The 11,203-nt window shown below is 36.6% G+C and overlaps 1 non-coding gene across 1 annotated transcript; it reads right to left on the bottom strand.

The window, feature by feature from the left end:
* Nucleotides 1-587: 587 nt before the first annotated feature.
* LOC128035699 (small nucleolar RNA R71) lies at nt 588-693 on the bottom strand. Its single transcript, XR_008192250.1, has one exon. It is a non-coding gene; the product is annotated as a small nucleolar RNA R71 (small nucleolar RNA).
* Between the last annotated feature and the right edge of the window lie 10,510 nt (nt 694-11,203).

Raw genomic sequence — 11,203 nt, forward strand, 5'->3', positions numbered from 1 at the left:
GCACATTTCCTTCATTCCATGTTTTTGGCGTCGTTGCCGGGGACTGTTTTAAAAAGTCATTATTTGTGAATTTGTTAATTTTGTATTTTGGTTTATTTTTTTGTTCAATCTTAACTTAATTAATTTTTTATTTTTTTATTTCAGGTGTTTATGAGTATTGACCAAATTATTGATTTACTCCTCGTAGACCCTGAGATAGAAAGAACTTTTCGACAGCGAAGAAGATATGCAAGTCAGAGAAGGACCGAATATATGAATTTCAAAAATCTGAATCAAGGAAACATAGCAAACCCAGCTCAAAATCCTATCCTTATGGCTGATGACAGGGATAGAGCTCTAAGACAGTATGCCGTGCTAGTATTTCATGATCTTAATCCTAATATTAGGAGACTGAAAATCGAAGCCTAGTTGAACTTTCAAGTTAGCTGGAGTACCCGAAGATGCACTACGATTGAAGTTGTTCCTATATTCGCTAAAGGACAGAACTCGAGCCTAGTTGAACTCGTTGCAACCAAATTCAATTTCCACATGGTAAGAGTTAGCAGAAAGATTCCTCATGAAGTATTTTTCGCCTAGCAAGAATGCTAAGTTGTGGAACAAGATCACCGCTTTCCAACAAATGGATGATGAGTCCTTGTATAAGGCATGGGAAAGGTATAAAGAATTATTACGAAAGTGCCCTCATCACAGAATACTACAATGCATCCAACTTGAGGCATTTTATAATGGTCTTAATGCTCACACGAGGATAGTAGTAGAAGCTTCTGCTAATGGTGCTCTCTTTTCTAAGTCTTACAATGAGGCTTATGAAATCATCGAGAGGACTGCTAGTAACAATTATCAATGACCAACCAATCGAGGAACATTAGGAAGATGAGTCACTAGAATACATGAAGTAGACGCTCTCACTTCACTCGCATCTCAGGTATCCTCGATTTCCTCGATGCTTAAAAAATTTACCACAAATGGGTTTAATAGTTTTGCAGCCCAACCACCAAACCAATTTGAAAATGTAGCTTCTATCTATTGTAGGGAAGGACATCTGTTCAAAGAATGTCCATTGAACCCAGAATCTGTGTATTATATGGGTAACTAGAACAAAAACTGAGGAAGGCAAGGACTACAATCCAATTCCATTAACCCATCATTACGAAACCACCCTAATTTCTCCTGGAGTAACCAAGGGGCTGGACCAAGTAACACATACGCCCAACCTAGACTGACCTAACCACCGATTTTTACCCAACAAGTGCAGAAACAACCTCAACTGAACCATCTAATGGCTTACAAAATTTGTTAAAGGCATACATAGCCAAGAATGATGCCTTAATCCAAAGCCAAGCAGCTACATTAAAAAACCTGGAAAACTAAATAGGCCAGCTTGCAATTGAACTCAGAAACCAACCACAAGGTGATTTACCTAGTGATACAAAGAATCCAAGGAATCCAGGAAATGAGCATTGTAAAGCGTTGACATTAAAGAGCGGAAAGACATTAGAGCCCAACACTGTCGAAGTTGCAGAGAAGCAAGCTGATGCTCAAGTCTTAGAGGAAGTTCAATCGAGTGTTGAAATTTCAATTTCATCGGAACATGAATCTGCAAAATTCGATAAGGTAATATTTAAACTAATCAATTATGATAAACTAACAACTTCATTAGATGCAGAATTGCCCTAGAAGATGAATCAACCAGTTCCAATAGAGAAGCCTCCAACACTCTACCCTCAAAGACTTCAGAAGCAGAAGCATACCCTCAAAGACTTCAAAAGTACAATTAGGAAGTCTAGTTCAAGAAGTTCCTAAACGTACTCAAGCAACTTCATATCAACATTTCGTTGGTTGAAGCACTTGAATAAATGTTGAACTACATCAAATTCATGAAGGATATCCTGTCAAAAAAATGAAGACTTGGAGAATTTGAGACAGTAGCCTTGATGAAAGAATGTAGTGCATATCTTCAAGACAAACTACCCCCGAAGTTGAAGGATCCTGGATATTTTACCATACCTTGCAACATTGGAGCAACATATTGTGGTAAGGCACTTTGTGATTTGGGTGCGAGTATTAACTTGATACCCATGTCAATATTTAGGAAGTTGGGGATAGGTGAAGTTAGGCCTACTACGGTTACACTCCAATTACCAAATCGATCCTTAGCACATCCAGAAGGGAAAATCGAGGACGTATTGCTACATGTAGAAAATTTATTTTTCCTGCTGACTTTGTTATTCTAAACTTTGAAGCAGACAAAGAAGTGTCAATCATCCTAGGAAGGTCTTCCCTAGCAACTGGAAGGATCCTTATTGATGTGCAGAAGGGTGAGCTTACTATGTGTGTTCAGGATTATCAGGTAACATTTAATGTTTTTAAGTCTATGCGATTTCCTAACACAATTGATGATTGTTCTGCAGTGCCCGATTTAGAGAAATCAATTATGGAAAAGGAACTCAACTATGTTGAGGACCCATTGGAACAAATTTTGACATCAGACCATCCAAATGATGAAAAGAATGATGAATACTTAGCTTTGCTAGAAGCTAATCAAAGAAGATTTAATCCGCAATCCCACTTTGAGTCTTTGTAGTTAAAGAATATGGATTATGCCTAACCAAAAGCATCAATCGAAGAGCCACCTAAATTAGAATTGAAGGTACTTCCCTCACATTTAAAATATGTTTATTTAGGTAACGCTTCTACTTTGCCTGTGATTGTTTCAGTTGAATTAACTGTTGAGCAAGAAGAGAAACTCGTCCTAGTATTGAAACAATTCAAGAAGGCTATCAGATGGACCGTAGTCGATATTTGCGGCATTAGTCCATCTGTATGCATGCACAATATCATCCTGGAAGATGGCAAAAAATGGGATGATTGATGGACAATGAAGACTGAACCCCATCATGAAGGACGTGGTAAAGAAAGAAATCATCAAGTGGTTAGATGCGGGTATAATTTACCCCATCTTAGACAGTTCGTGGGTAAGTCTGGTCTAGTGCGTGCCAAAGAAATGAGGTATTACGGTCATTTAAAATGAGAATAATGAGTTGAAACCAACTAGAATGGTTACAAGATGGAGAATTTGCATTGATTACCGGAAGCTGAACAAGGCGACTAGGAAAGATCACTTTCCTTTGCTGTTTTTGGACCAGATTCTAGACAAACTTGCATGGTGAGACCGTTACTATTTTCTTGATGGATACTTGAGGTATAATCAAATTACAGTAGCACCAAAAGATCAACACAAGACAACATTCACCTACCCGTACGGTACATTTGCATTTAGAGTCATGCCATTTGGTTTATGTAATGCACCTGCTACATTTCAAAGATGTATGATGTCTATTTTTATTGATATGGTTGAGAAATACTTGGAAGTCTTTATGGATGATTTTTTCAGAGATACATATGATGATTGCCTAGCCAATCTAGCCAAGGTACTACAGCAATCCGAAGAAACAAACCTCGTACTCAACTGGGAAAAGTTACATTTCATGGTACAAGAAGGTATTATTCTAGGGCATCAGATAATGAGACATGGAATCGAGGTAGATATAGCAAGGTAGACGTAATTGAGAAACTCCCACCTCCAAAATCTATGAAGAGTGCTAGGAGCTTTTTGGGTCACGTTGATTTCTATCGAAGATTTATCAAGGACTTCTCCAAAATTGCTAAACCCTTATGAAAATTATTGGAGAAGGACACAACGTTCAAATTTAATGAGGAGTGCTTAAGAGCTTTCAAAGATTTGAAGAGCCAGTTAGTTTCGGCAGCCATAATTGTCACACTAGACTAGGATTTGCCATTTGAATTGATGTGTGACACAAGTGGCTTCGCAATAGGAGTTGTCATGGGCCAGTGAAGGAACAAAGTTTTTCATCCCATCTACTATGCAAGTCAGACTCTGACAAGAGCTCAACTGAATTAGACAGTATCAAAGAAAGAGTTACTTGCTATTGTGTTTGCTTTTGAAAAGTTTCGATCCTTATCTTGTAGGTACCAAAGTGGCTATCTATACGGGCCATTAGGCAATTAAGTATTTACTTGCCAAGAAAGATGCTAAGCCGAACACAAAGCTTACTGGGCATTCCGACAACTCAACTTAGATTTTGAACTTGCTAAAGAGAAACGGTTGCTCCAACTCAATGAGTTAGAACAATTCCGAATGTTCTCATACGAGAATGCCAAATTACTCAAGGAAAGACTTAAGAGATGGCATGGCAAGCACATTCGGGTTCGAAAATTTGAAGCAGGTCAGCAAGTCTTGTTATTCAATTCCAGATTAAGGTTCTTTCCAGGTAAGTTAAAATCATGTTGGTCCAGTCCATTTACGATTCACCAAGTTAATCCATATGGAGTTGTTTATAGAGGGTTGTGCACGGACCAAGATCGAGTCGTCAAGTCATGGAAAAGTCCTACGAGATCTATAAACAAATTGGCTGCAACGAAAACAGAAAACAGAGAACTAAACTTGTCAGATCAAGAATCCCAAATCGAATAGAATAAGAAATACTTGGGCGGAAAGAAATCTGGAAATTATGAATGAAAAACGTTTCTTGATGCCTCAGAACGAAGCTGAATCAGATCTTGAAGTTTGGAATGGCTAAAACGCAACAAGAACAATTAATCCCAAGTTAATCAGTAAATCAGCACAAGCAAAAATTAATAAAGAAGAACAAACAGCAAGAAAAATAAAGAAAAGTCCTAAGAAGCCTTGAAATCCCGAAAGATTTCACAACTCCCTTCAAATGGCTCTAATCTCCCCTCCAATGAAGAACAATGGCAAGAAAAAGGCTAAAGATGGCTCCCACAATCAAAAAGATTGTTAAAACTACTTCTAAAGAAACTCAAGAGAGAATTCTTGGAGAAAAACTCTAAGAGAATTTCATACTCAGCAAAAACTGAAAATTTCATGTATGGTAATGTATTCAATAGGGTGGCCGGCCATGCCTATTAATAGGCCTTCTATCTATTTCCTAATCTCATTACGAAAACTTAAAAAAAAACCTAATTAATAAATTAAGAGGGAAATTTGGCCAAGGCATTTTAATTGGCTGCTTGGGCCGAATTTTGACATATAATAATCCTAAAGTCTAAAAATTAAACTAGATATTTAAACAATTAAAATCTTTTACAAATTGGGCCACTTTAACAATTTGGAATGATTTTCAACTAAGTATGGTTTGACTTCTTGGTTGGGCTTGGAATCATCTTTTTGGGCCTTGCCTTCAAGAACTTGGGCTTGTAGTCCATCTCCTACTGAAATTGGTTCATTGATGCTCATAACGGAGATCCAATGCACGTTGGCTGCAAGATTCGGTTTCTTGGACCAAGATTTCCAAGATTTGAAATCTTGATTTTCTTGATTCTTGAAATCGCTCCAAAAAACAAAATTGGGCCAAGATTCGGTTTTTTGATTTTCTTAAAAACAAGAAAGTGAATCTTGATTTTCTCTTTCTTTCATATACACATCTAAGGCCTTGCTAATGACGTCTTGAATGGTTCCATTTAGTTTCATCCGCATTTGCTTGGCCTTTGACCTCGTTATTGGGCCTTGTGGTAGTTTGAGCCCATCACATTCTTGAGCTTGAGTTGGGCCTTTGTGACTCGTATCATTCCCCGCTTCCTCAAAAAGATTCGTCCTCGAATCTGAAAAATCAAATAAAGATAAGTCAGCCACATTGAAAGTAGAACTTACATTGTACTCAGCGGGTAGACCAATTTTGTATGCATTATCATTGATCCGTTCGAGTACTTGGAAAGGCCCATCACCCCTTGGGTCCAACTTAGTCTTTCTTTTTGTAGGAAATCATTCTTTCCTCATATGGACCCAAACCCAATCTCCGGGTTCAAAGACAGCCCATTTGCGTCTCTTGTTTGCTTTGTTCGTGTTGATGTCATTCGTTTTGGCTATTCGCTGCCTAGCCTTCTTGTGTAAGGATTTCACAAACTCAGCAATAGTGGAGAAATCTTTCACAAGTCGTCTATAAAAACTAGCTAAACCATGGAAAGATCTCACCTCAGTTATCGATTTAGGAGTTGGCCACTCCTTGATTGCCTTAACTTTGTCCTCATCGACATGCATACCTTGAGCACTAATTATGAAACCTAAAAATATTAGCTTATCACAACAAAATGTGCATTTATCAAGGTTGGCAAAAAAAATTTCAGCTCTTAGAATGTCTAAAACCGTTCTAACATGGAAAACATGATCATTTAATGTTGTTGAGTAAATTAAAATGTCATCAAATGGAAATTATCGACAATAACATACAGTACCTTTTCAAAATTCAAGTCATGAGCAAAATCATAAATACGAGTTGAATGAAGTTGTTTAGAGAATAGAGAAACTTCACATTGCTTACCATTAGAGGTGGGAAAATGAGGATCAGTTTTACCTTGTTCAATCAATTGAAAATGTCTCTCGGTAGAAGGGTAATGAAGTTGGAACCTGTCCATGGGTGGAATCTTGCAAACCTGAAACAAAGAGAAATCACAAGGCGATTTCGAATGGGGATTAGCAAAAATATTCCTCCCTTGTGTGTGAGCACTCTCTTCTTCTTCACTCATTCCTTGTTTAAGATCTCTCTCTTTTTCACTCACTTCATTCACATTTTCTTTTGTTTCTCTCTCGCTTTCCTTTTCGCCTTTTTTATTTTCATTTTCTTCTTTTTCACTTTTATTTTTCTCTTCTCCTTTTTCTTTTTCGTCACTTGTTTTAACAACAGAATTTTTCAGTTTGATTTGGTCCTCATGGACTTGTTCCGAAGTGAGTGGCACTAAGGTGACTTTCCTTCCTTGATGCTTGAAAGAATACCTATTGGTACGACTATCGTGGGTGACCTTTCGATCCCTTTGCCATGGTTTTCCTAGCAACAAATGGCAGGCTTGAATAGGTACTACGTAGCACATGACTTCTTCTTGATACTTGTCGATAGAAAAGGCGATGTGCACTTGTTGAGTGACCTTAAATTGGCCTTTGTTGCTAAGCCCTTGTAGTTGATAAGGTCGTGGATGCTTGGTAGTGGTTAAGCAAAGCTTTTCCACCATCGTCGTGCTGGCTACGTTCGAGCAACTTTCACCATCAATAATAACTCTACAAAGCTTACCTTCTACATGGCAGCGAGTATGAAAAAGATGTTCTCGTTGCTGCTCGCTCTTTGGTTTTGCCAAAAAGGGTTGTCCACGATCATGAAAATCATATTCAATTCTAGGGACACGTCTAGGAGCACGCCTATGAACAGGAGGCTGGTTATCCACATCTTCTTTAATTGGATCTCAATACAGAGGTTCTTGATTCAATCTCACCTCATTGATAGTAGCACTCAAGTTCGAAGTATGATAGCCTGTTCGTCTAACTGTTGTTGGAATTTTTTAAATGTGTCATAGACATCATTATGGTCATTATCACCTTGACCAACCTTAGACATTTTCAAAAACCTGCAAAACAAACACTCAACACTCAAAAAGGAAAATTAGCAAACCTCACCGTTAATCACTCAAAAAGAAAAAATCAAATTCTCAATGAGGTAGAATTCAGTCTTGTGAGTTCTTTAGTAGAGTATATATAAATCAATTTGGAAAGTGTATGAACCGTAACTACCAAAGAATCCTAATTTGCACTAGGAGTCCAAAAAAAATGATGAGACACCAATTGATTCGTGTTGCACCGAGGAAGAATTGTGCACACGTTTAAATCCTACTAACACAAGAAACAAGAAGGTGTTATATATTGTAAAGGGAGAATAAAAAGCAAACAAATGAAAACCTACAGCTAAGAATCAATAAAAATTACTGAAACCTGAAAACCCGAAAAACTGCGGAGTAACTTGACAACTTCGTTCGAGGTATTACCGATCTCCAAAAATCACGAAAGTTAAACTGGAATGTCCTTAAATATTGTATTTTTTATCTAGAAATTTTCGGCACTAAACTCAACCCGCTGAATATTTTTTAAATTTTTTTCTTGATTTCATATTTTTCAATTTTTTTGACTTTTTCTACTTATTTTTTTGCGGGAAATATTTTTTAATATTCCATCACAGTATCAAAAATATGCATGTAAAATTTAAGACCAATCGGAAAACTTTTACCCACTCAAATGAATTTTTTTCTAAAAATTTTTCTAGGTAAAAATTGTTGTTTGTAGTTTAAAAAATAGGGATCAGTTTAGAACTCAACCAAGAACACCCAAAACGCCCAAAATCTGATACCAAATGATAGAGGGTTGCGCGCGGACCAAGATCGAGTCGTCAAGTCACGGGAAAGTCCTACGAGATCTATAAACAAATTGGTTGCAACGAAAATAGAAAACAGAGAACTAAACTTGTCAGATCAAGAAACCCAAATCGAATAGAATAAAAAATACTTGGGCGGCAAGAAATCTAGAAATTATGAATGAAGAATGTTTCTTGATGCCTAAGAATGAAGCTGAATCAGATTTTGCAGTTTGGAATGGCTGAAACGCAACAAGAACAATTAATCCCAAGTTAATCAGTAAATCAGCACAAGCAAAAATTAATAAAGAAGAACGAACAGCAAGAAAAATAAAGAAAAGTCCTAAGAAGACTTGAAATCCCGAAAGATTTCACAACTCCCTTCAAACGACTCTAATCTCCCCTCCAATGACGAACAATGGCAAGAAGAAGGCTGAAGATGGCTCCCACAATCAAAAAGATTGTTAAAACTACTTCTAATAAAACTCAAAAGAGAATTCTTGGAGAAAAACTCTAAGAGAATTTCATACTCAGCAAACACTGAAAATTTAATGTATGGTAATGTATTCAATAGGGTGGTCGGCCATGCCTATTAATAGGCCTTCTATCTATTTCCTAATCTCATTACGAAAACTTAAAAAAAAACCTATTTAATAAATTAAGAGGGAAATTCGGCCAAGGCATTTTAATGGGCTGCTTGGGCCGAATTTTGACATATAATGACCCTAAAGTCTAAAAATTAAACTAGATATTTAAACAATTAAAATCTTTTCCAAATTGGGCCACTTTAAAAATTTGGCCTGATTTTCAACTAAGTATGGTTTGACTTCTTGGTTGGGCTTGGAATCATCTTTTTGGGCCTTGCCTTCAAGAACTTGGGCTTGTAGTCCATCTCCTACCGAAATTGGTTCGTTGATGCTCGTAACGGAGATCCAATGTGCTTTGGCTGCAAGATTCTATTTGTTGGACCAGGATTTCCAAGATTTGAAATCTTGATTTTCTTGATTCTTGAAATCGCTCCAAACAACAAAATTGGGCCAATATTCGGTTTCTTGATTTTCTTGAAAACAAGAAAGTGAATCTTGATTTTGTCTTTCTTTCGTGTACGCATCTAAGGCCTTGCTAATAACGTCTTGAATGGTTCCATTTAGTTTCATCCGCATTTGATTGGCCTTTGACCTCGTTATTGGGCCTTGTGATAGTTTGAGCCCATCACGTTCTTGAGCTTGAGTTGGGCCTTTGTGACTCGTATCAGTTGTCGAACTTCAAAGTAAGGGAGCTAATTTTCGAGTCAATGCTCAGCGCTTAAAACATTACTGGGGGGATAAAATTGAACGGGATCAAATCGCGTTCATTTTATCATATATTTAATTTTTCTTGTTTTTCTTTTTACATAAATGATCTACAATATATTTTTGGGATTAGTATGTTTAAATAAATTCTGTCTAGCAGATTGGAACTTAAGCGGGACCGCTTGTGACCCCTCCAATCTTTCCTGGGAATTGATTTTAACATAATCTTCCGAGAAATTATTCCTTATATAGCCAAATAAATTTTTAGTGTTTCAAATAAAAGGGTCAATTTTGATCCAAGTTTTAATTGCAACTCAATTTCAAATTTTCCTTAAGTCTAGGTACTTAATTGAATTATTTTCAAAACTTACTTGCTCTTTTTGTAAATATTAAAATTAGATGTCTCTTTTGTAAATATTTTCAAAAGGAATCGGAATAAATGTTTTTAATTTAATTTAATAAATAAGATTATAATCATTAATATATAATTATATCTATTATAATATATATTAATTATTATCAACTTTGCATAGAATTAGGATTAGTTTAATTTTGATCATATTTTATTTAATAAGTATTTATTTTTAATAAATTAATAGCAAATAATAATTTAATATGCATTATGTTAATTGTTAATTGTTGTTAACTCTATGTAGACTTAGAACTTGGAATATCTTAATTATTAATTTGTTCTAAGAATTCTAATTAAACTTCTACTCCTTTCACTATAAATTTCACCCACCTTTTCAATTTTTTGCACTCATACCTCAATCAATCCTAGCATCCAAAACCCATCAAGTACTAAATCACCTAGCGCCAAACTCTCTAGCCGCAAACCGCCCAACTCCGCACGTCACCCCCATGCCTAGCAGCAGCCCATTCGGCCAGCAACCCACGCACGCACAAGCAGCTCATGTCGCTACTGTCGCTCGCGCCAAACCTGCTCTCACGCACCCACTCACTCGGGCCAACGCACCACTCTTGTTGTACACCCGATAGTGCCGCCCGCTGCCCGTGCATCTGCTCACACCGCGCCTTGCTACTCGCACCAACACCCTTGTCTATCGCACCACACCATCAAGACACCCTACAACCATCCCTAAACCAACCCCTTCTCCTTTATATTTATTTTCTTTAAGTTCTTAATTTTTATTAAAAGGTGGTAAGAGAAATATTTCACCTAAATTTTAATTTTGTTTAATTATTTAATTTTTCAATTTATTGAATTATTAATATTTTATACTAATTAAATTTTTGAAAAAATATTTGTTTCCATCTTATGTTCAGGTTAATCATGCCTTGCAAGAGAACTCGTACCTCTGCTCAAATTGACAAATCACAAAATAAATTCCATTGTGAAGAATCCAAAGCAAGATACAAAAGCGTTTCCAAGAATCAATAGATGCACCGAGAAAAAGGCTTTACGCTGAAAGAAAGCAACTATGTTGATTTCATGGCACGCATTTGACAAAATACTGAATCTCTCAATTGGGAGTTATTTTGTGAAAAAAGACCTAGTGCAGATGAGGAGTTAGTTCGTGAATTTCACTAGAATTTGACCTCAAGCGAATTGACAGAAGTTTCTGTTTGCGAAATCAAGGTACCAATAACCTTAAACGCTATTAATGAATTTTTTGAATTACCTAATTTCGAAGACGACGCATATTCTTCCTTGATGAGCAATATTGAGTCTGAAAATCT

The sequence above is a fragment of the Gossypium raimondii genome, chromosome 12, assembly GCF_025698545.1.
Source record: "Gossypium raimondii isolate GPD5lz chromosome 12, ASM2569854v1, whole genome shotgun sequence".
Classification (NCBI taxonomy): Eukaryota; Viridiplantae; Streptophyta; class Magnoliopsida; order Malvales; family Malvaceae; genus Gossypium; species Gossypium raimondii.